General features: G+C 36.7%; 1 long non-coding RNA gene across 1 annotated transcript; it reads right to left on the reverse strand.

Moving 5' to 3' along the window:
- Positions 1-322: 322 nt before the first annotated feature.
- On the reverse strand, positions 323-23890 carry LOC129059793 (uncharacterized). Its single transcript, XR_008525880.1, has 3 exons — positions 23761-23890; positions 19005-19066; positions 323-464 (listed from the first exon to the last, which is right to left on the reverse strand). It is a non-coding gene; the product is annotated as an uncharacterized LOC129059793 (long non-coding RNA).
- Positions 23891-26277: the final 2387 nt, after the last annotated feature.

Here is a 26277-nt window from a genome sequence, read left to right on the forward strand (position 1 = left end):
GGTTCAAAGTTTTTATTCTCTGTTAATTACAATGTACATTGGGAATATTATGTAATTTAAATATTCACATCAGGAAAGAAATTGCAAATAGATGTAATTAATTCACAAGTCTCTCATGAGAGGAAAAGTAAATAAGAATGTTTGACAGAGAACAAAGTTTAGTGGAGATGGGTTGCCAATTTAAATAACTTATTTTTTTCTTTTTTTGATCTCACCCTGTTGTAATCCCACAGATATTTCTGATGAGTTTTTTATTCTCTGAAATTTTTAGACAATTTTTGAGATGTCAATTAGTACATAAGTTTTCAGTGAATACAGGTCTGGTAAATAAACATGTTCATTTTATTACATTTCAAATTTTCAATGAACAAAGTATTTTCTTTCTGTGTACTTTCTTAGGTCATCATTTCAAGGGCAGGAGAGAGGAGTGAATTGTCTAATCCAACCTCAGCAATTTCCATCATCTGAGAAACGAAAATAATAATCTTAACAAAATATAAGTGAATTAGAAGATATGTCATTGAAACTATCAAAACTTCAAGTGGTCAAGTGATGTCAAGCCACATGGGCCTCATCTTATAACAGAAGATGAGGGCAGGATAAGAATAACCTTTCTTTATTCTTAATTTTAAAATCAAGAAGAATGGGTCAATTATCATAAGAAACAAAAGGGTTTCTAGCATGTATAGATTAGAAAAAACCTCCTCTGGAAAACTAAAATCTCTTTAAGAATTCAATCAAAAAGAAAAACTGAATTGTAAGTAACCATAAATTTGCATTTATGCTTTTGATTCAAGAAAAAAACTTGGTCCATAAGAAATACTTCAATACTCCAAGTGATATAAAAGCAATCCACCTTTTTTTTAAGTAGCATTTTCTTTTTGTATAATTGTAAAAATGTGTGCTGAATTAGCCCATCTATAAGGTGGACATTTAATTTTTTAAATTGAAATTAATAAATTTTAATCATTGACCAGAATACTTGCATTTGAAATATGACCATCCAAAATTATGAAGCACTATCTAATGAAGACATTATATCATTAAAAACAATAGTTTGCATTTTCAACAAATAATATGAATCTTAGAATTTTAACCTGGGAAGAATGCATAAATAAAGTAGGTAGTCAGACCGAGTGATGTGGCTTATGCCTGTAAGCCCACTACTTTGGGAGGCCGAGGCAGGAAGACTGCTTGAACCCAGAAGTTTAAGACCAGCCTCAGCAACACAGTCATACCCCATCTCCACAAAACCACATAAAAAATGTTTTTTCCAAAAAAATTAGCCAAGCATGGCAGTGTGCACCTGCAATCCCAGTGACTTGGGAGGCTCAAGGGGGAGGATTGCTTGAGCCTGGGAGGCAGAGGCTGCAGTAAGCTGAGATCACTCTACTGCACTCCAGCCTGGGTGATAAAGTGAGATTCTGTCAAGAAAAGGAAGGGGAGGGGAGGGGAGGGGAAGGGAAGGGAGACAAGGGGAGGGGAGGGGAGGGGAGGGAAGGGGAGGGGAGGGGAGGGAAGAGAAGGGAAGGGGAGGGAAAAATGAAAGAAAGAAAGAAGAAAGAAAGAAAGAAAAAGAGAGAGAGAAAAAGAAAGAGAAAGGAAAGAAAGAAACAAACAAACAAAGAAAGAGCGAGAGAAAGAATGAAAGAAAGTCACATAAGAGAAACTCCATGATATCAAACTTTGGTCGGCTAGTACTTTGTGCACTTTTCACAAATATGTGAGATATCCTATTCAAACTTTTGTTATTTCAGCTATTTTTTATCTTGTTTTTATAATGCTGATATACAAAAACAAGTAATTCTTTGAGGTTTTTTACTTGTTATTTTGGGGAATTTGAGTTGTTTTTTAATCTAAAGTAAATAAAATATGTGATATTGATTGGATTTGGGGATAAGAAGGGAAACATATTTATTTGATGATATATAGCATATGGAAATGTGCTCTTCATTTGAAAAATTTATTGAAGCTTGTCAGTAGCTTACTTCCATTGTTTATAGCCTGCCTAACCTATTGGGAAAGGGGCTTGATGGCCAGTCTGAGCAGATAAAGAATACACAAAAGTTCAGCATGAGTGAAGCTTAGTTATAACTCAGTTCCAGCACACCACAATGTCCTTATGACATTGGGAGTAAAAATTTATTTTCCATAGTAGACTATAAAAAAAATTATCTTCATAAATTTCTAGAACATTTTGAAATGCCATCAACATGTTCATTTGCACTTTTTTGACCTTCTTTCTTTAGATACTGCTCCCTTAAGGGCTGACTGTTGGGCCTCCGAGCAAATTGTTCAATCTCCGTACTTAACATTAAATTTTCAATACGTATTTCAGATAGCAAGTCAGTCAACTAAATGCTTTCTCAGGATGTTAGTTTAAACCAATTAATAAGTTTCTGTCACAATTTTTTAAGTCAGATATGATTTTCTTAACCCAAGTAATATTTTCTTAGCCTACGTGAATGAAAAGAATAAATAGCAATATATTAAATAAAAACAGGATTGTTAATATTAAATAAGTTTGAATTTGCCTTTTAATTTTGACTTAAAAATAGAAAAGAAATGTAGAAAACATTTTGTGAGAGTTTAGAATAATGTATGAGAAAATTGTTTGAAAAAAAAAAAAGGCTGTGTTTCTTTAAACCTTCCAGCATCTTTTCTGCAATTTAAAACACTGCTCACCTATAGTCCACTTTTGTCAAATCATAGAATATCTCTGAACCCATAATAACTTATCAAAACTTACAACTTAAAGTGTAACCTTTCAAATTACTATTTAAATGGCACATAAGATGAATGGATTCAAAGAACAGCATAAAAAGATAATATTTCTTTTAGTGGAACCTCATTTTTCAGTCCTTGTTTTGCTATAAATTGTTATCTTTAAACCAAGAAAAATTTGCCTGCACCATGACACACTGCACATCCTTTTGTCCTCAAAATGTCCCATAGAAATTTCATGTGAAACTTTCATTAAACATTTAGCTCCATATAAGTAAATTATGACTAACAGATACACTTTGAATTAGTGATCCTCTGGGAAATTATAAAAATAAATTTTGGATGCAATTTATTTTCTTTCTCCTTGATAATTTACTAACACTGAGTTTTCAAAGGTTTGTCACACACTTCCTTATATTCAGCTTGATGGCAATCCTTCCTTATATCAAAATAACTCTGTTGAATTGCCTTTATAGTTAATGATACATACAATGGAATCTACACTCATATTGACTGTAGAAAAGTATAAATACAGTGACATTTATATTAACTTTAGACACACAGGTTCTTCAACCTGAAAATACTTTGAGAGTTTAGTAGCACTTTCATGGATATACCATCGTGAGGGGGACTCTAAGCTGGAAGGATTTTAAACATTAATGATTTAATTTAAACAATGCCCGATCAACAAACTCTTTTATTAACTGTAAGCACACCTGGACAATTTTGGTGCCACTTATAAATGGTTCAAGACTGAATGTGACCTATTTAAATCAGTTCCCTTTTGAGAAAAGTGTTCTGGCAATTTTAGAGCATAGCCATCATCTAATAACTAGGCAGCAATTATTAGCAAGTTAAAATACAGTAATGCTGAACCAGGAGCACAGCTGTGCCTGTGCTTTGCATTGGGCACAGGGGTTAACAGAGACATGGATGCAAAACAAGAGTTGGGAAGAAAAGAAATCAAACTTCATCTACATGTTTTTGTTTCAAGATTTAATGGCATATATATGTTTACCTTTATGCTGAGGTATTTGCCATGTTCTCTTTAAGAATTATGTTAAAGAATAATTAATTTTAATGATTTTATTACAATATAAAAATATACATTCTTTGCTAAATTTGGAGCAGCAAAGTAAATTATAAAAAAAGTGGGCATTAGAGAAATATCATTCTATACACCTCCTTATACATATAAAGAGACAAAATAATTAAATATATAAGCCATAAAAATGTGTAAGCAGTATCATGTTATAAAGGCTATTAATTTTGTCTGAGTTTCATAGAATAAAAATTTAAGAAAACTGCTAAACTTAAGAAAATAGTTTGGATAGCATTAATAATAATTCTTTCTTGATCAAGGAGTTTTCTCCTAAAAGATATTTGTTAAGTTTGTATAAAACATGAATATATGGAATGTTTGTGTTAACACTATTCATCAGTTTTAGACAGTATTGGTTGGCCCTCTACTGAGAAAAAAAATATGAAGAAATGCATCCCCCACTCAAATATCTTCTATTTTTGTTTTCACTGTACTTGGTCTCCAAATGTTCTTCCTACATTTTTTTTTCTTAAATTTACTCCAGTTACACTTTTACTCTCATCAGTGCACTGAAACTACTTTGTCAATAACCTTTGCATTGCTAAATTCCATAGTCAATTATTTGTTTTTATTTTACATGAACCATCAGCAGCATTTAATACAATTGATCCCTCCTTCCTCTTGGAAACACTTTCTTCACTTGGCTTTCAAGACACTAGATTTCAGCCATCTTTGTTTCTACCTTCACTTTGAAATTTTAGTATTGTAGAGCACCAAGGCTTAAGTCTTTGGACCTCTCCTATAATTTCATTCACATCCACTTACATGGATTTAAAACCAAGTATGTGTTGAGAATGCCCTGATAACTCAGGCCCTGTGCTCTTGCCTGAAATTCCAACTCACATATCAAATTATATGTTGATATCTAATAGACGCTTCAAATCTAACATGTGCAAAACAAAACATTTGATTGACTTTTAATCAGCCAAAAATCAAAACAATAAAACCTTTTGTTTTATTTGCTCCATTCACTGCCTTTTACATTTCAGATGATGATAATAACATCCATTCAGAAACTCAGGCAAAAAACAAACAAACAAACAAACAAAACCTGGGGTTTGTTTAACCCTTTAACCCTTTTCTCTCATGGCCAATATCCACTCCATGAGAAAAGTCACGCTAGCTCCACATTCGCAGTATCTCTAGAATTTGACTTATTCCATCATCTTCACTCTTACCACCTTGATCTAAATTACTATTATTCCTTGCCTGAATTACTACAGACACTTCCACTTATTTTTTCAAAAAGATGTCATGGATGTTTGCTGATTCTTTCATAGTTTGAATTGTCTTATATCTTTATAATTGAACAAAAAATAAGTACTATTTCTCTCAAAACTGAAATTGCTCGTTGTCTTCTTGTTTTGACTATATTGTACCTATTAATGTTCTTATTAATTGACTTGCTTTACTAAACCTGAATGCCTGAAGGGTTCTTTATCATTATGGTTCAATAACTTAAGAATATGTCTTAGAGGTGGAGCCAAGATGGCCGAATAGGAACAGCTCCAGTCTACAGCTCCCAGCGTGAGTGACGCAGAAGACGGGTGATTTCTCCATTTCCAACGGAGGTAGCAGGTTCATCTCACTGGGGAGTGCCAGACAGTCGGTGCAGGACACTGGGTGCAGTGCACTGTGCATGAGCTGAAGCAGGGCGAGGCACTGCCTCACCTGGGAAGTGCAAGGGGTCAGGGAATTCCCTTTCATAGTCAAAGAAAGGGGGGACAGACGGCACCTGGAAAATCGAGTCACTCCCACTCTAACACTGCGCTTTTCCAACTGGCTTAACAAACGGCACACCAGGAGATTATATCCCACACCTGGCTCAGAGGGTCCTACGCACACGGAGCCTTGCTCATTGCTAGCACAGCAGTCTGAGATCAAACTGCAAGGCGGTAGCGAGGCTAGGGGAGGGGATCCCGCCATTGCCCAGGCTTGAGTAGGTAAACAAAGTGGCCATGGCCAGGAAGCTCTAACTGGGTGGAGCCCACCACAGCTCAAGGAGGCCTGCCTGCCTCTGTAGGCTCCACCTCTGGGGTCAGGGCACAGACAAACAGAAGGCAGCAGTAACCTCTGCAGACTTAAATGTCCCTCTCTGACAGCTTTGAAGAGAGTAGTAGTTCTCCCAGCACGCAGCTTGAGATCTGAGAATGAGCAGACTGCCTCCTCAAGTGGGTCCCTGACCCCAAGTCACCTAACTGGGAGGCACCCCCCAGTAGGGGTGGACTGACACCTCATATGGCCGGGTACTCATCTGAGATAAAACTACCAGAGAAACGATCAGGCAGAAGCATTTGCTGTTCAATATCTGCTGTTCTGCAGCCACCACTGCTGATACCCAGGCAAACAGCATCTGGAGTGGACCTCCAGCAAACTCCAACAGACCTGCAGCTGAGGGTCCTGACTGTTAGAAGGAAAACTAACAAACAGAAAGGGCATCCACACCAAAACCCCATCTGTACATCACCATCATCAAAGACCAAAGGTAGATAAAACCACAAAGATGGGGAAAAAACAGAGCAGAAAAACTGGAAACTCTGAAAAGCAGAGCGCCTCTCCTCCTCCAAAGGAATGCAGCTCCTCACCAGCAATGGAACAAAGCTGGACAGAGAATGACTTTGACTAATTGAGAGAAGAAGGCTTCAGAAGATCAAACTACTCCGAGTTAAAGGAGAAAGTTGGAACCAATGGCAAAGAAGTTAAAAATCTTGAAAAAAAATTAGACGAATGGCTAACTAGAATAACCAATGCAGAGAAGTCTTTAAAGGACCTGATGGAGCTGAAAACCATGGCACAAGAACTATGTGATGAATGCACAAGCCTCAGTAGCTGATGCGATTAACTGGAAGAAAGGGTATCAGCGATGGAAGACAAAATGAATGAAATGAAGAGAGAAGAGAAGTTTAGAGAAAAAGAGAAAAAAAGAAAAGAACAAAGCCTCCAAGAAATATGGGACTACGTGAGAAGACAAAATCTAGGTCTAATTGGTATACCTGAAAGTGACAGGGAGAATGGAACCAACTTGGAAAACACTCTGCAGGATATTATCCAGGAGAACTTCCCCAACCTAGCAAGGCAGGCCAACATTCAAATTCAGGAAATACAGAGAACGCCACAAAGATATTCCTCAAGAAGAGCAACTGCAAGACACATAATTCTCAGATTTACCAAAGTTGAAATGAAGGAAAAAATGCTAAGGGCAGCCAGAGAGAAAGGTCAGGTTACCCACAAAGGGAAGCCCATCAGACTAACAGCGGATCTCTCGGCAGAAACTCCACAAGCCAGAAGAGAGTGGGGGCCAATATTCAACGTTCTTAAAGAAAAGAATTTTCAACCCAGAATTTCATATCCAGCCAAAGTAAGCTTCATAAGTGAAGGAGGAATAAAATACTTTACAGACAAGCAAATGCTGAGAGACCTTGTCACCACCAGGCCTCCCCAAAAAGAGCTCCTGAAGGAAGCACTAAACATGGAAAGGAACAACCTGTACCAGCCACTGCAAAAACATGCCAAATTGTAAAGACCATTGAGGCTAGGAAGAAACTGCATCAACTAAAGAGCAAAATAACCAGCTAACATGATAATGAAAGGATCGAATTGACACATAACAATATTAACTTTAAATATAAATGGGCTAAATGCTCCAATTAAAAGGCACAGACTGGCAAACTGGATAAAGAGTCAAGACCCATCAGTGTGCTGTATTCAGGAAACCCATCTTATGTGCAGAGACACACATAGGCTCAAAATAAAGGGATGGAGGAAGATCTACCAAGCAAATGGAAAACAAAAAAAGGCAGGGGTTGCAATCCTAGTCTCCGATAAAACAGACTTTAAACCAACAAAGATCAAAAGAGACAAAGAAGGACATTACCTAATGGTAAAGGGATCAAGGCAACAAGAAGAGCTAACTACCCTAAATATATATGCACCCAATACAGGAGCACCCAGATTCATAAAGCAAGTCCTTAGTGACCTACAAAGAGACCTAGACTCCCACAAATAATAATGGGAGACTTTAACACCTCACTGTCAAAATTAGACAGATCAACGAGACAGAAAGTTAACAAGGATATCCAGGAATTGAACTCAGCTCTGCACCAAGTGGACCTAATAGACATCTGCAGAACTCGCTACCCCAAATCAACAGAATATACATTCTTTTCAGCACCACACCACACCTATTCCAAAATTGACCACATAGTTGGAAGCAAAGCACTCCTCAGCAAATGTAAAAGAACAGAAATTATAACAAACTGTCTTTCAGACCACAGTGCAATCAAACTAGAACTCAGGATTAAAAAACTCACTCAAAACCACTCAACTACATGGAAACTGAACAACCTGCTCCTGAATGACTACTGGGTACATAAAGAAATGAAGGCAGAAATAAAGATGTTCTTTGAAACCAACGAGAACAAAGACACAACATACCAGAATCTCTGGGACACATTCAAAGCAGTATGTAGAGGGAAATTTATAGCACTAAATGCCCACAAGAGAAAGAGGGAAAGATCTAAAATTGACACCCTAACATCACAATTAAAAGAACTAGAGAAGCAAGAGCAAACACATTCAAAAGCTAGCAGAAGGTAAGAAATAACTAACATCAGAGCAGAACTGAAGGAAATAAACACACAAAAAACCCTTCAAAAAATCAATGAATCCAGGAGCTGGTTTTCTGAAAAGATCAACAAAATTGATAGACTGCTAGCAAGACTAATCAAGAAGAAAAGAAAGAAGAATCAAATAGACGCAATAAAAAATGACAAAGGGGATATCACCACCGATCCAACAGAAATACAAAATACCATCAGAGAAGACTATAAACACCTCTATGCAAATAAACTAGAAAATCTAGAAGAAATGGATAAATTCCTCAACACATACACCCTCCCAAGACTAAACCAGGAAGAAGTTGAATCTCTGAATAGACCAATCACAGGATCTGAAATTGAGGCAATAATTAATAGCTTACCAACCAAAAAAAGTCCAGGACCAGGTGGATTCACAGCCGAATTCTACCAGAGGTACAAGGAGGAACTGGTACCATTCCTTCTGAAACTATTCCAATCAATAGAAAAAGAGGGAGTCCTCCCTAACTCATTTTATGAGGCCAGCATCATCCTGATACCAAAGCTGGGCAGAGACACAACCAAAAAAAGAGAAATTTAGACCAATATCCTTGATGAATATTGATGCAAAAAACCTCAATAAAATACTGGCAAACTGAATCCAGCAGCACATCAAAAAGCTTATCCACCATGATCACGTGGGATTCATCCCTGGGATGCAAGGCTGGTTCAACATACGAAAATCAATAAACATCATCCAGCATATAAACAGAACTAAAGACGAAACCCACATGATTATCTCAATAGATGCAGAAAAGGCCTTTGACAAAATTCAACAACTCTTCATGCTAAACACTCTCAATAAATTAGGTATTGATGGAACATATCTCAAAATAATAAGAGCTATCTATGACAAACCCACAGCCAATATCATACTGAATGGACAAAAACTGGAAGCATTCCCTTTGAAAACTGGCACGAGAGAGGGATGCCCTCTCTCACCACTCCTATTCAACATAGTGTTGGAAGTTCTGGCCAGGGCAATCAGGCAGGAGAAGGAAATAAAGGGCACACAATTAGGAAAAGAGGAAGTCAAATTGTCCCTGTTTGCAGATGACATGATTGTATATCTAGAAAACCCCATCATCTCAGCCCAAAATCTCCTTAAGCTGATAAGCAACTTCAGCAAAGTCTCAGGATACAAAATCAATGTACAAAAATCACAAGCATTCTTATACACCAATAACAGATGAACAGAGAGCCAAATCATGAGTGAACTCCCACTCACAATTGCTTCAAAGAGAATAAAATACTTAGGAATCCAACTTACAAGGGATATGAAGGACCTCTTTAAGGAGAACGACAAACCACTGCTCAAGGAAGTAAAAGAGGATACAAAAAAATGGAAGAACTTTCCATGCTCATGGGTAGGAAGAATCAATATCGTGAAAATGGCCATACTACCCAAGGTAATTTATAGATTCAATGCCATCCCCATCAAGCTACCAATGACTTTCTTCACAGAATTGGAAAAAACTACTTTAAAGTTCATATGGAACCAAAAAAGAGCCCGCATTGCCAAGACAATCCTAAGCCAAAAGAGCAAAGCTGGAGACATCCCGCTACCTGACTTCAAACTATACTACAATGCTACAGTTAACCAAAAGAGCATGGTACTGGTACCAAAACAGAGATATAGACCAATGGAACAGAACAAAGCCCTCAGAAATAATGCCGCATATCTACAACTATCTGATCTTTGACAATCCTGACAAAAACAAGCAATGGGGAAAGGATTCCCTATTTAATAAATGGTGCTGGGAAAACTGGCTAGCCATATGGAGAAAGCTGAAACTGGATCCCTTCCTTACACCTTATACAAAAATCAATTCAAGATGGATTAAAGACTTAAATGTTAGACCTAAAACCATAAAAACCCTAAAAGAAAACTTAGGCAATACCATTCAGGACATAGGCATGGGCAAGGACTTCATGACTAAAACACCAAAAGCAATGGCAACAAAAGCCAAAATTGACAAATGGGATCTAATTAAACTAAAGAGCTTCTGCACAGCAAAAGAAACTACCATCAGAGTGAACAGGCAACCTACAGAATGGGAGAAAATTTTTGCAATCTACTCATCTGACAAAGGGCTAATATCCAGAATCTACAATGAACTCCAACAAATTTACAAGAAAAAAACAAACAACCCCATCACAAAGTGGGCGAAGGAGATGAACAGACACTTCTCAAAAGAAGACATTTATGCAGCCAAAAAACACATGAAAAAATGCTCATCATCCCTGGCCATCAGAGAAATGCAAATCAAAACCATAATGAGATACTATCTCACACCAGTTAGAATGGCGATCATTAAAAAGTCAGGAAACAACAGGGGCTGGAGAGGATGTGGAGAAATAGGAACACTTTTACACTGTTGGTGGGACTATAAACTAGTTCAACCATTGTGGAAGTCAGTGTGGCGATTCCTCAGGGATCTAGAAATACCATTTGACCCAGCCATCCCATTATTGGGTATATACCCAAAGGATTATAAATCATGCTGCTATAAAGACACATGCATATGTATGTTTATTGCGGCACTACTCACAATAGCAAAGACTTGGAACCAAGCCAAATGTCCAACAATGATAGACTGGATTAAGAAAATGTGGCACATATACACCACGGAATACTATGCAGCCATAAAAAATGATGAATTCATGTCCTTTGTAGGGACATGGATGAAGCTGGAAACCATCATTCTCAGCAAATTATTGCAAGGACAAAAAACCAAACACTGCATGTTCTCACTCATAGGTGGGAATTGAACAATGAGAAGATATGGACACAGGAAGGGGAACAGGAAGGCTGGGGGGATGGGGGAGGGATAGCATTAGGAGATATACCTAATGCTACATGACGAGTTAATGGGTGCAGCACACCAACATGGCACAGGTATACATACGTAACAAACCTGCATGTTGTGCACATGTACCCTAAAACTTAAAGTATAATAATAATAAAATTTTAAAAAAAGAGTATGTCTTAATATTGATGATTTTATACCAAGATTTCATAGCATAATACAAGTTCCTTTGATTTTCAAGCTCAGCTCTCCTTTTACTTCAGGGAACTTTTAAAATTACATTTTTGTTCATAGTTTTTCTTAATTTGGGGGGATTTTCTACCTTGGGGACTCTGATAATCATTATTTGCCTGCTCTGTTTTCTTTCTAACTTCTTTAATCACTTCACCTCTTTCTTCTTAATTTATTCTCGATATTCATGGCTTTCCTGCAAATTAGGGATTCAGTTTTGAGCAATATGTAATCTATTCTATCATACGTCAAATGTGTTTGTCAGATCTATAATTAGGCCATTCTATAATATTATTACATCACTGAGTTATTATATTAAGAAGAGTTTTATAACTTTTTCTTTTTTTTTAAGACAGGGACTTGCTCTGTCGCCCAGTCCAGAGTGCGGTGGTGATCACGGCTCACTGCAACCTTGACCTCCTGGGCTCAAGTGATCCTCTAGCCTCAGCCTCCCAAGTAGCTGGGACTACAGGCACAGACCACCACACCGGGCTAATTTTTGTATTTTTTGTAGCGATGGGGTTTTGCCATGTTGTGCAGGCTGGTCTTGAACTCCTGGGCTCAAGCCATCCTCCCGCCTTGGCCTCCCAAAGTGCTAGGATTACAGGCGTGAGCCACTGTACCCAAGCAAGCTTTATAAGTTCTAAGCAGAAATAACCTACACATATGTATTTTACTTTTCTTTGGGTAATGCTCACTTGCACTCTGGGATCTCTGTGTTTTTCTTTTCCTCATTTTTCTGTAGGAAGTTTGGGCCAGGCGCGGTGGCTCATGCTTGTTATCCCAGCACTTTGGGAGGTCGAGACAGGCAGATCACGAGGTCAGGAGATCGAGACCATCCTTGCTAACATGGTGAAACCCCGTCTTTACTAAAAATACAAAAAATTAGCCAGGCACGGTGGCGGGCGCCTGTAGTCCCAGCTACTCGGAGAGGCTGAGGCAGGAGAATGGCGTGAACCCGGGAGGCGGAGCTTGCAGTGAGCCGACATAGCGCCACTGCTGTACTCCAGCCTGGGCGACAGAGCTAGACTACGTCTCAAAAAAAAAAAAAAAAAAAAAAAAAAAAAAAAAAAGTAAGTTTGTTTAGTTGCTAGGCTACGTATTTTCTTCTTCAATGCTTAATATTAGCAGCTTTATCCAGGATTTCTATTTTCCCCTGCAAAATGTGGTGAATTTTTCTTGTCACTGCTCAGGCTTACATGATATCTGGGTGGCACTCTCTCTGAACTACAGTTTGAGAACTGGGGTTTTGCTATTACATGTACTTTTTAGATTTTTTAGGTTGAGCAGTTTACAGAAAAAAAGCTCTATTTGTTTGAGTGCAGTCATTTTCGGATAGCCAGGTCTCTGCTCTCTCTGCTGAGATTGTGTTAAGTGTCTTTTAGTAGAATTGATTTCACTGAGTTCAGGTGTATATTATTCCTACGGAAGATTCCATTTATGGTTTTGACTATTCTCCTGGAACACAGTGACCCCTGGTGGTTTCTCCTGCCTTGGCTAAGAACCTGAGATCTGCTGTTGGCATAGAGAACTGTCTGTTTTTAAGGGGCTTTTCAGAAATTTTCTCCAGGCTACTTAATTGCCTTATTAATCTGCATTTCTCTAAATTGAGAAATATTAATAAGAATTCTCAGAATGTTTTCAATTCATCCTCTTTCCACTTTATGGCATTGGAGAGGTACAGAAGGAAATAAGGATTAAACTGCAACATACCAGAACCAGTTACTTTTCAAAATGTGTATTATGTGGTTGAATATCTTTCCATGTTTGGATGCTGCCAGAGAGTTCATTGCTTGGTTGTATCAGAGAATAGTGGTTGTCTACACTCATTATATCTTCTTTCTTTCTTCCGTAGATATTTGTTCTATCGCTGTGTACACGGCTGCTCAGAATAAAAATTCCATTTGCCAGTATCTGTTGTAAGCAGGTGTGTGCATGTCACTAAGTTTGGCCATTAAAATGTGGGCAGAAATATTTTCTGGCATTTTCTACTAAATATCCTTAAAAGATAGCAGGCATGTTCCATTTGCTCTTTTCTCCTCTTCATTCTGCTGCTGGCTTAATATAAAAAGGTAATGGATAGAACTCCAACCACCATCTTGGAAAATGAGAACAAGAATTTTACTACAGGAATAAAGGAGTCAAAATCTGGGATAAGCCTAGGTCACTGACAGGGTGACCTTTTACTTCCTAGGTCAAGGAAGTAAAAGAGGATCATGACAGCTACATGATGCCACCAGGATTCCTTTATTTGGAAGAAAAAAAGCAGCATATTCTTAAACTTACTACTCTTTGGGGATTATCACATGGAGTTAAACTTGACCCAAATGGATACTCTAGTTTTAATAATTTCTGCTCACTGTGTTAAGTATTGGATGAGGTAAGAGTCTATGATTCAAACTTTTCCCTACACTATATCCAGTGCCTATTTTTAGCTAATACTTTAGTGGCGACTGGTCACTTAAAAAGTATTTTCATATATAGAGATGTAGATTTAAATTACACATATGTAAATATAATTTTGGTACATTTTCAAGAGATTTATCATAAAGTTGGTCATAATATTCCTTTATTATGCTCCAATCTCTTCTATATCTGTACATCTATCTCTTTTTTCATCCTTAATATTTCAGTTGCACCTAGTCTCTTTTTCTTTTCAGCAATGTCACAAAATTTGTCTATTTTTATGTTTTTCAAAGAAACAGCTTTTGGTTTTTTACAAAGTATTTTAGCTCTCTTTTATTTTATTAATTTTAGTTCTTGTCTTATCCCTTTCTTCTATTTCCTCTGCATTTATTTAGCTGTTCACCTTTCTTAATTTAGATGCTTAGCACATTAATTTTTAGCTCTTTCCTTTCTAATTTTACTACTTATGTTCAGAATTTTTCTCTAAGGTATTAACTTTGCTGTCTCCCACATATTTTGATATGGTCTATATTCTTTATTAGTTATAATTGCTTTAAATTTTATTATAATTTATTCTTTTACCTATGAGCAGTTTAAAAATGTGTTTTAATGCCCAATTTCCAAACTAATGACTGTGCTCAGAAAACACCCCATAGTCTAGTGTTATATAATAATGCTTTCTAAAAATACATTGATGCTTGACTGTGGCCAAGTAAATGGTCATTTTTTAAAAAATGTCCTGTGTGTGTGTTTGAGAGGATTGTTTCTTCTATAATTATTAGAGAGCAAGTTCTATAAAGGTAAGGGTTTCCATGTGATTAGTTGCCCTACATTAATCCCCAGTTTATGCTTACTGTCCCAACATAAGAAATTGTGGCACTCCTCTTGCTCACAAAAGTATGCCATAAATTATTTTGCCTTAAGCATTACATTATTACTAAGTCAAATATTAACTCATGCTTGGTAATTGCATAACTCAAGTGGTCTCTATCCTAACTCATGTTTTGATCATTTGATCTCTTGATTAATGAGAAAAACCTGCTGAAATATCCCACAGTGATGGTACATTCATAAATTCCTTTCTGCAGTTTCATTAATTTAATTTATACTAAAAGTATTTTATTAGGTATATATATGTTTACAATTGCTATAGTTTCTAAGTGAATTGAATCTTTTTTTCCAGTGACTTATTTATTTATTTTTACTAATTCTTTGTCTTTGTTAGCTATTTTAACTTAACCAAACAAACAAAAAAACTAGTCACATAGCTTTCTTTGAGTTTGTATTTTCCGGGTCAACATTTTTGTTTTCTCTTTTACTTTTTAAACTTTTTGCTTTATGGCTTACATGAGAAAGCCAAGGCAAATCTGAAAGGGGCACTTATCTCTCAAGGTCACCAAATTAGCAAGATACAGAGCCAGAACTCAAAATCAGGTCACCTATTCAAAATGTCCTATTGTGAAGGATAAGCACAGACATCGACTCAATGCCTACCACATCTGTGCCAAGTGCTTTATATGCCTTATCTCCGCTATTTCTATTAAACTCTAGTGCCTCTTCAGGTCGTATATGACGTAGTATGCCAGGAATGTTCTAACATATATTAAATAATAAAAAGAATAACAAGGGAATCATTTGAAGGTATTTTGTTTTTTGTACTAGATAAATGGTGCACTATGAAAGCAGAACAGCTTTGAAATTGAAGGAAAAATTAATGGTTTTAAATCTAGGTTAGACGTGCATGTGATTTCTTCCCTTTCCAGCTGTTGTTAATGAACACTTCAGGTCAGCCTGTCTGCACTTTGGCTCCTCTTAGATGGAAGTAACATGTGTGTGTTGCTATTTTTGAAACCTCAAAGAGTGGTAGGCACAGTCCCCTGATGTGAAACTCATCAGAAATGAACTCCTTTATTTAACCTACAATCTCACCATTTATGAAACTGCTGATTTGATATCAGAGCCTCAAGTGATACTTCTCAGGAACCTGCTCCAAAGGCCAGATCCCGTGGAAGTAGAAGGGCTCTTTACTTCTTTCTTTCTTTCTTTTTTGAATTCTCTGTTTAGATTAAACCTGATTGTAATTGCAAGATGCCCAAGTCTCTTAGATTGACTCTTTTCAACAGTTACACAGAATACCACAGCTCAGGGTCCCTTTGAATAACCTTGACACTTATTTACCTTGACTTTCTGTTGGCAGCCTCTCAAGCCTAGTTTTGATCGGGACTACTGCGAAAAAAAGAAAGGGGAAAAATTCCGTGCTGCAGAAGAGAATTGCATCCTTGTTTAGCTTAGTTTATTTCTCTCTGGAAAACAGTCATCACATTTATTTTTTTAATGGCACAGCAGGTGTTACCTCACATGGCTACTGGGTGACAAGCTCCCGGTACAGGCCCATTGTACCCCAGAACCTGAGACTTCACCTGCCCAAGACAAGGAGGCTACAGGAGTTTTTCGCTAGCTTATCACTGAGGTTGTTTTGTTAGGATTCTACTTTGACCTTGCTAACTCATTCATTTATTCAATAGACTTTATTTATTGAGCACCTTCTATGGGCTAAGCACTGATCATAATCTACTAAAAAGACAAGGAATCGTAATGATTAAAAAAATAGAGAAGCATAATATCATAGGCAACACTGGGAAATTTAAAACACACAGTGAATCCTCTAAGTTTCTCCCTAATATATCAGTTCCCGTATATATGAATATCCCCTAATATATGAGTTTCCTTCCTATTATTGTTCATGCTCATTTCTGGTACCCCCATTGCAGAAATTGCACTACCAATTTTTGCATGTTCCCATTTACCTTGCTGGATCTGAACTGATATTCTCCATCACCCTTACTCTAAGATGTTCTTGACAGTAATCTCTATTAGGGGAACAACCAAGTCTGTCTTTTTTAACACAGTCCTCAGCAGTTAGCAAAGTACCTAGTACATAGTTACATGTTTAATAAATATCTACCAAGTATATAAATTAAAGGACAATTTTGCAACTGGTATGAACCATTGCTAGGTATTCAAAACCCACCTATTTCCCAGCCCACGCCTCCGTGTCTGCAAGTCACAAATCTCTACAGCTGGAATACCATTCCCTGACACACTTCCTCCTTTCCACTCCCTGAATCAATTGTTCCTCTGGAATTCCCATATCTCTGCTTCCTTGGTTTGCTCCATCCTGCTCTTACCCCATTTCTGACTCTCACAGCTTTACCTGACTCTGACTTCTTCCTTAAAGATTCAAAGCTTTAAGAACACAAAGCATGCTATGGAAGATAGCCAGATCTTCTCGGAAGAAAATAGCATACTTGTGGGTATTTGACAGTGATGCCTTCGTAAATAATAAGTTATTTGACATTTAAGACCATTTAAGGAGGTGTGTGTGTGGAAGAAGAGTCAGCTGCCAGGGAGGTTGAATTAGTACAAAGGTCACGGTTGTGCTGCACATATTTTTGTAAGATACCATATCTAATTGTAAGGCAGTTAGACTGTGCTTATTTCAGACTGTCTGGGTTTTTGGTTTAATGAGACAGTGCATTGTGTCTTCACAGATCGCTGACCATTGTTTGAAGCATTGTGATGATAACTGCATTTAAAGTTATTGAGCTTGGGTTTAAATAAATTACACAGAGGTCAAAGAGCATGTATTTGGTGTTCTATAAAGAGGCAGAATCAGTGAATCGCAGCTTCTGACGGAAATTAAAATCTTTATTTTAAAAATCACACCCCACATCTCTCTACTAGGAGTTTTTTAGACATTCCATATTTTGGAGAGTATAAATGACTCTGAAATTTCTCTATAGGTTATGTAACAAATTTGCAGATGTCTTATGTAACTAGATTAAAACTAAGTAACATGCACTAAAACTCAGCTGGTTATGTACTTTGAACTTATGGCTAAACATTAAGAGTTTTGAATTTATTTTCAAATAGATGGAGAGGGAAGTCTTTTTTGAAACAAACACACATGTTGTTGGTTTCTGTGGATTTTATAAAAAATCTGTAGTTTTGTGAAAATCATTAGTGTCATTTTTGTAAACCTTGTTTTGGTATCGTCTGAATTTTGATAGTAAGCACATTTAAAATAAATACAGATTTTATATTTAGATGAAATAATATATTAGATAATAAATTTAAATAAACAGTACTTTAATGAAAGAAAAATAGATAAGCGGGTAAGTGAACTCAAGCTATTTGCCAGGGTTTATTTTAAGAGCTTCCATATATTATCATATCTACTCTGTGCCACAACTTTACTGTACATGGGCTACCATCCCTATTTTAAATATGAGGGAACTGAAGCACAAAGAAATTAAGCAACATGCCTCAAATTATACAGCTAATAAAAGAGAGTTCCATGATTTAAATTACAAAATGTATACCACTACTTTATCCCATTGTCTAAATTTTCAAGTTTTACTTAACATTACATTTAGGAACTACTTAGATATGTCCACTTAAACAAGATATAGTTCAATTATTTACAGTAATACAAATACTGTGATAATCAATGGCACAATATAGTCTGTTATTTTACAGGATAAAGAATATATAGGCTGGGCATGGTGGCTCACACCTGTAATCCCAGTATTTGGAGAGGCCAAGGTGAGACAATCACTTGAACCCAGGAGTTTGAGAACAGCCTGAGAAACATGGCGAGACCCTGTCTCTACAAAAATTTAAAGATTAGTCAGGCATAGTAGTGTGTGCCTGTGGTCTCAGCTACTGAGGAGGCTGAGGGGAGAGGGTCGCTTGAGCTCAGGAGGTAAAGGCTACGGTGAGCTGTGTTAATGCCACTGTACTCCAGCCTGGGTGATAGGATGAGACCTTGTCTCGTTAAAAAAAAAAAAAAAAATCTATATATATAATAGGCTTAACAAAATGTTACATACAAATTTGTGGCAGATTCTGTAAATTCTTTCATTAAAAATCTGTTTCAATTCCTTTTCCCCATGTCCTCTATAATACAACTGGCTAAAACATTAAAATATTTAACTTCATGGTGTCCTTTTCTGGTAGAAATAGTCATGTGATTCAGTTCTTGCCAAAGAAACATAAGCACAAGTGTGAGGGTCCTGCAGTTTCTGCATCCTTTACCTTCTTGCCTGGGAGAGAGGCATGAGACTGAGTTGCAGCCATCACCACCAAGAACAGTAACCCTGTGAGAGAGAAGGGGCTTACTTCCAAAATGGCATTGGTGAACTCTACCTACCATAGAGGGCTACCCTACACCTCTAGATCCATAATATAAATAAACTTCTATATCTTTAGATGGTTGGAATTGAAATAATAAGACAAGTGTCATCTATTGTTTTATGTATTTTATATAGCATCTTAAGGACGTGGGTTAAAAGATTTCTTTTTCTTTAATGGGCAGAAATGTAAAAAATTCAAACAATAGTATGACCCAGTCTTTCAGTATGTGTCTCAGTTCAAGTGTCTGGACAGTCTCAAGTCTCTGAAGAATATTAGATTGCTAGGAAGACAGTTAAAAAATCAGATATATTTCTACCTGGGGAGTTAGAAAGAAAAATATTTTTGTATTGTTTCTAAGTGCTTTTCATAATAAAAAAGTAGCTACGTTGATAATAGATTACCTTTGTTATTAATTACAGATTATATTAAAAATATGCATGATTACTAAAAACTCTAGAAGATAACACTGCTCTAACCACATTAATCAATAAGAGATTATTGGTTAAGGATTAATCTAATACTTTGGATAGCTAGATTTTAACTGAAAGATATAAGTAAATTAAATCTACTGCTATCTACTTTGAATGTACTTTTAAAAATCTGTATGATTCAAGAATATTCTCTATTGCTGTTATTGATTATTAATAAGAACCACATCACTAACTCCATATATTACTATTTTTCATTTCATATTAAAAACAAAAAATAGCTGGAGTAGCAGCCTGTGTTCTTCTTGGCTTGCCTTTCCTGGAAAGGAACCTCCACTATATAAGTGAATGAAGGTGAGAGCAATAGGGCACCAGTGTTCTTGGCTTTCTCAGCCTGGAGCAGCACTTCAACCCTACATGTGGGAGCTGGATAGAGAAAGAAAGTCCTAAACCTCTCAGTCATTCATGCATGGAATAGAGCCTCTGAAACACAGAGATAAAAGCTTCAGAAATACTAATGGCCTGCTCGTCCTCAAGAGATACTGAATCCTTCTACTGGGAGCCAGAGTGAAGTGTGGCATGTATTCAGGGGGAGAGGGAGCCCTGTGTTCTTGGCTGCAACCTGAAGTGGAGTTCCTACCATGTGGAACTGAGATATGGAAGGGAGGAAATAGCTGTTGTGGCTCAAATGCCACAGATTCTTGCTGTTCATAGTGAGATATAGTAGAGAAAATTATATATAATTTTCAGCAGTTATGGTTGTCTCACTGGAAAGAAGGTCCATGGAGTTCCTCACTTCATCATTCTGGAGGTCCTATTCTTAGTCTTAAGTCATGGGCCTGGCCTCTGGTTTTCTCTGCTTTCCAGATGTAAGAGATGAAAGCCTCTATATAAGTACTAAGGAGGCCATCTGGCTTTCACATTTGACTTGTAATTGCCTTTTAATTGTTCTAAGCCTTTCTTTATATTTTTTAGGACTTCCATCAAGCTCAGCAATAGACATCCAATTCCATATTCCTATTTTCCCTATACTTTTTAAAAACCTGATAATATCACCAGCAAATGCAACCTCTTCCATTGGAATATCATTCTAATTAATACCAGTGAAAGTTTTAATAATTGATCTGCCACTTTGGGTTAGGATCTATCTGTGTTTTACCAATCACCGGTGATGAGGTTCACTTTGCTAGCTGAGTGACTAGAAGATGATCTAACACAATGTTCAGGACTCTATTATGAAAGTCCTTGGGGATTATACCTGTGGAAAGGATATGATGGGGAAGAATGAGGCAGAGGGAGAAACTCAGATGAAATGGTCTCAGTCAACCCCAAGGTGAGTTATGAAGCTGAAATGTCCATTAGAATTGCCTTTCAATGGGCTAAAATATCCAGCCTTTATACTACTACTTTGTTCATCAATTCATGTGGGCCATGCCTGAAAGGGCATGACATTGGGTGAAGAGACTCCCTGCAGCTAAGGCAGATTCATAAAGGGGTTGGCATTTGGAGGCTTTCAACCACTAGGTCTTCCAGCAGCTGAGAAAACAAATCCTTCATTGAAGGTAAATCAAAGTGATACATCACCACGTCCAGTTCTAACCTAGTTCCAAAGATTTGGGAGCTTTAAGACTCTCTAGAATTTGGACTTAATATAAGCACTGAACTAATTCATGAACTTACCTTTGAAGATTCTATCCCTCTGTATTAGCCTCAGTATATTAAAGGGCTTGGGAGTAATATGCAAGTAATTCTTGTATACATCTTAGAAGTGGCAAGACTTCTCACACAAGTGTACTCTGTACACTGGCCAGGGAGAACTCTATTTCCCTTTGCCAACTCCAACCTGAGTTTTCATTCCAAATTCACTGTTGATACAGACCTATGTTTTACTTTATGATTCAAAGTTTCGAGAAACCTCAGGTAGCTCAACCCCATATTCAAATCTATCTTTTCCATCACTTGAATCCATTGCCACAATTATAACAAATTATTAGAGGGAAAAACAGAATCAAATGCAGGTCTTCAAATATGACATGGATATTGAGCCCAAATATTAAGCATTTTAACAGAAATAGAGTTAGTTTCATAGGTTAGGTTTGAGGAAAAATAAAAGAAATAGATATACTCTCTCTAAATTTATTATTCTTTCTGAGTGATTTACATTTAATATGTAAGTTAAAATTTTCTTTTTATTAATAATATGACAATAATTTCAGAGAAGATGTCTCATTTTTTCTCAACATATTCTTTTAATCTACCTACACATTCACTAAATGAAAGTTGTGTCTTAGCCTGGCAAATACAGTCATTGTCTTTCGGATTCCTTGAGCACAACTTTGTATAAGCTGTAATGTTGGCATCATCTGGTTAACCTCTGGTTAACTTCCAGTGGGGAATCTAAGGTTCCAAAGAGTTCACTTAGCAATTTTAAGGCAAAACAAAGACTGGAATCCAGGCATTTGGATTGCAGTTTCTGTAGACTTTTTGTTCACTTGCCTTATAAAGTCTAAAATTCTCACTTTCATCTTTAATCATAATTGTAGTTCCTTTTCAGACTTGTGTATAATATCCCAGACTCCTGTGTGAAGCATTTTTATTATTTGTTTCTTGGAAAAATATATAAAAACTAAAATAACTATCAAAAAATAAAATCCTTACTATTTCCCTTGAAGCTATTATTCTATTATAAAATAGTAGTTAAGTATTTACTCTAAATGAGGTTCAGTTCAAGAGATGGGAACAAAATATCCCTTACAATCTAATTGCTGAAGCAAGTGAGTGAATGCATAATTATGGTATAGCATGTTAGATCCTTTACAGGAGAAAATTTCAATATGTTGCAGAGATCTGTAGGCTGAAGAACAAAAAGTAGGAAAAAGCTTCCCACAAGAAACAACATTTAAGCTACAACTTAAATGATGGAGAGAGGTTTACTTAGAGGGTTGGGAAGGACACACCATGCATGAAACTTAGCACAAATGTGAAACTGTACTTGCTTTAAGAAGGAAGGTAGGAGATCACAAAGACAAATAAGTCTTATGATTACTTACTAATTATCTAAGATGACATGGACATCTTATTATACTTTATCAAAAAGGATATTGAAGGCTAAAAGATACAACACATTACCAATAGCTTCACAGTTTAGTATAAGCTAGAGATGGTACTAGAAAGGAATGGAGAAGATAGGAATGGTGCAACTGTGTAAAATGTGACCTGAAAGGAACCTAAAGACTCACTTGCCAAGGACTGTCTACCTCACAGAGCTGCCACAGGGCTCCTGGATGCAACTTCAAAACAAAGCCCTAATAGGATAATGCATTTTCATCAATGAAGAATGATGACATTACTAGAGCAACAGAAACAAAGACTGTCTGAGCCCAAAGGAAAGGAACAGAGAGGATGGCTGAGGCTGAGTAGGGTGAATCTCAGAGGATACCTGTAGAAGGACAGGAAAGTCCCTTGATCATTAGGGATGGGGGCACCAAAAGGGAATAAAGTCTATCCAAGTTATTTGGCAGGGTTTAGTCCCTGTAAGTAATCACGGAAAGAAATGGGTGCAAAGTGGTTGGTTTGCATTTGTTAATACAGAAAAATTTAAGGGCAGACAAGGATTTCCTATTTCCTTGGGTAACGCATTAAAGCATAAATAAAAATATCTGCTTTCCAACAGATGGTGTTTTTTTAGGAAAAGAGCAAGATTAGGAGAATGCTAAAAGCAGCCATATCTTATTTTTGTGTTACATTTCTGGTTTTATGGCATAAAATAAGATAGACCCCTACATTTTGAAATAAAGAAGGACAAAATGTAAATTATACAGCTGACCCTGCAAAATCACAAAAGGAAAAATGAGTCTTTAACTGAAAAAGGTTTGTTAAGGTTGGGAGTTGGCCAAAGCATCTTCTCCTAGATGATTTACAGTCAGTAAAAGGTTATCTGCAATTCTAAAATTACAGAGCTCTGTTTTCTAATCTGAATAAGAAGTAAAGTTTGTCATAAGTTTTGGAAGAAAATCACTGTTTCAGATTAAGGCTTCTCATTTATATTCACAGTCCTGTGGTTGGCGAAGCTTAGTGGCTACAAAACTGGAATGGTAAGAATAATAAATGATAGCTCATTAAGCAATTTATCCATGTTAGGTGTTGTTCTAAGTTCTTTGGTTATATATTTTTTCACTGTATCCTCCTAACAAGACTATGAACTAGAATTATTATTATCCCAAACTTACAGATGGGATGCATTGGGCAGGTGTCTCCTACTCAACAACATACAGTAAGTGGCAGAACAGGACAAGATCCCAGAAGGCAGATGCAGCCTATTCTCCGACTGCCAGTTAAGTAGAGATTTCTTCTTTGTCTGCTGCATTATGATGTCACAAGAAACACAGCAAAAGCTGTAACTGGGGTTAGGGTATATTAGCTAGGACATTTGGGTGGAACTAGACATCAAGAAACCTGGGTACATGACCTTGTTCTGACCCTGAAGTGCCATATTCTCTTTGGGCACGTTCTTCAAATCCTCTGTCATTAGGTTTCTCATCTGTGCTAAAAATAAAAGATGTAATAATCTTTACAATACTAATGGTTCAGAATTTTAGAATGATACTAGTTAAACTTAACTACTGACAAGACTCTTAGCTTTCAGAGCTCAAAGTCAAGTATGTGTCTGTCATTCATGATTTTCCCACCCTTTTCTGACATACCTCAAGTAATCACAGAGAACCATGTGTTATTGGCACTGAATTGCAGCTTGCCTTCAGTCTTTTTATTCCTTTACAACTGGGTCAGGTTTAGCTCAGTGTGATTGCATCTAGTGTCATAGCAGATACCATGTTTTCTCTGATAGTGTTTTCTGAAGTAAGATGTATCCCCAACATACTAGATCTTCAATGAAAACATACTGAATTGTGCCACCCTTTGACAGCTTCAGTAGAATCATGAAATTAAAAACAAATCATTCAACCAAGGATTTCTAGGGGGTTTGCAGAGTATTCCAGGGCTATTCTTATGTTTGGGCTATAAATGCCACAGGAACAGGGAAATATTGGAGGACTCTTGAAGGAAAGTAGTTCTATATTCCTCAAAGGAAGCACATAGATTTCATAGGCTGGCCTTGAGCAGCTACTAATTAATCATGGCCCCAGCAAATATACATACGTATCATTAGAAAAAGTATCAGTGGATATAGTATATACCATATCCATATCTATATACACACATACTATATATATATTTTGTATATAAACCAAATATGTAGGACTGTTCATTGATGACCATGTTTTAAATCTTCTATTCAATCACCAGCCTGAAGGTCTCCCTTTTTTCAATAGGAACAGTTGTTTATAAGATGTATAATTTGATTATGGAAGTTGCAATTATTTTTCATGTGTGTTTTTTCTTGGAGTTCAGGCCACCTGTCTTCTTTATAATATAGGCCACTTCCTGTGTGGATTTGATTAGTGCCTGAGGGAAAAGAACCCTTTATTCTTTTCTTTCTGGGCACTTCACACCAGGCTTTCCCTCAGAGTTTTTATGCACTTTGCTTTGAGCTTTCCCTCAGAACTAGTGACTCCCAGGTATAATCTCCAAATTCTTATTCCAGATACACTGTTGGCATTCAGTAGCTGCCTGTGGTTATGTTTCTCCACATGTTGGTTGTTCTTGGGCTTTCTTACTGTTGTTTGCTTTCAAGTACTCATCATAACAGAAATGTTACAGCTGCTTCTGAGATGCTGCAGCAAGCATGGCTTGGGGCTAAAATGTGACAGACGTGTATTGACTTCCTGTCACCTAAGATTTCATTTATAGCTAGTGGCAGCCTCCAAGGCCTCTGGCTTCCCTCTTGTATTCATATGAATGAATGCAATATCAGCCCCCCAAATGTAAATACTAAAGTTTTGAAACCCAGGTTTAAGTTACTAGAAAAGCTTCTCCTTTAGCATCATCACAGAAATTAATTGACAAATGACAGCATTTCTGTAGCAACAGAAGTAAAATTCTGGGTATATATACAGTATGTTGGCAATAAAAATTCATTCATTCCTACTATCAGATATGCCTCTAAAATGTTTAAATGTCTTCTTCTCTACCTATCTCAGACCCAGCTTACTTCTCATGATGATGACTATGACCTCTTACTAAACAAATTCAGCCATATTGATTGCTTTGCCTACTGGATTCTGGAAGTACTCAATATTTCAGTCCTATAGCTTTACCCTCAGTTATAATATTTTATATATATACATTGTTTTATACTTAAACAGTGTTACATGTATGGATTCTTTCCCTAGTGAGAGTAAGAGTGTGAAAGTAAGTACTATATCTTCTACCTCTTCAGTATCCTCTATATTATCTTGCATGAATCTAGGAAGTGTAGAAAACACTCACTGGTTCAGGAATTTTATCTAATTGGAACACTTTAATAATTTTTCACACTCAGAATCAGTGAGAATGTAGAAAAAAAGAAACTCATAAATTTGGTGTTAATGTAAATTGTTGCAACTTTCATAAGGCATTTTGACATTAGCTGTCAACATTTTTAAGTATGAATATATTTGAATCAGGAATTTCAGTTCAAGAAATCTAGGCTATGAATATTATCACAAGCAAATAAAGATACATTAGGGCATTTCATACTAACATTATTTATATTAGCAATAAAAGTGGTGTCAAACATTGATCAGTATGAGATGGGTTAAATAATGGCTTATCAATACCAGAGACCATGAAGCAATGCCTCAAAAAAG

This window comes from Pongo abelii, chromosome 5 (assembly GCF_028885655.2).
Source record: "Pongo abelii isolate AG06213 chromosome 5, NHGRI_mPonAbe1-v2.0_pri, whole genome shotgun sequence".
Classification (NCBI taxonomy): domain Eukaryota; kingdom Metazoa; phylum Chordata; class Mammalia; order Primates; family Hominidae; genus Pongo; species Pongo abelii.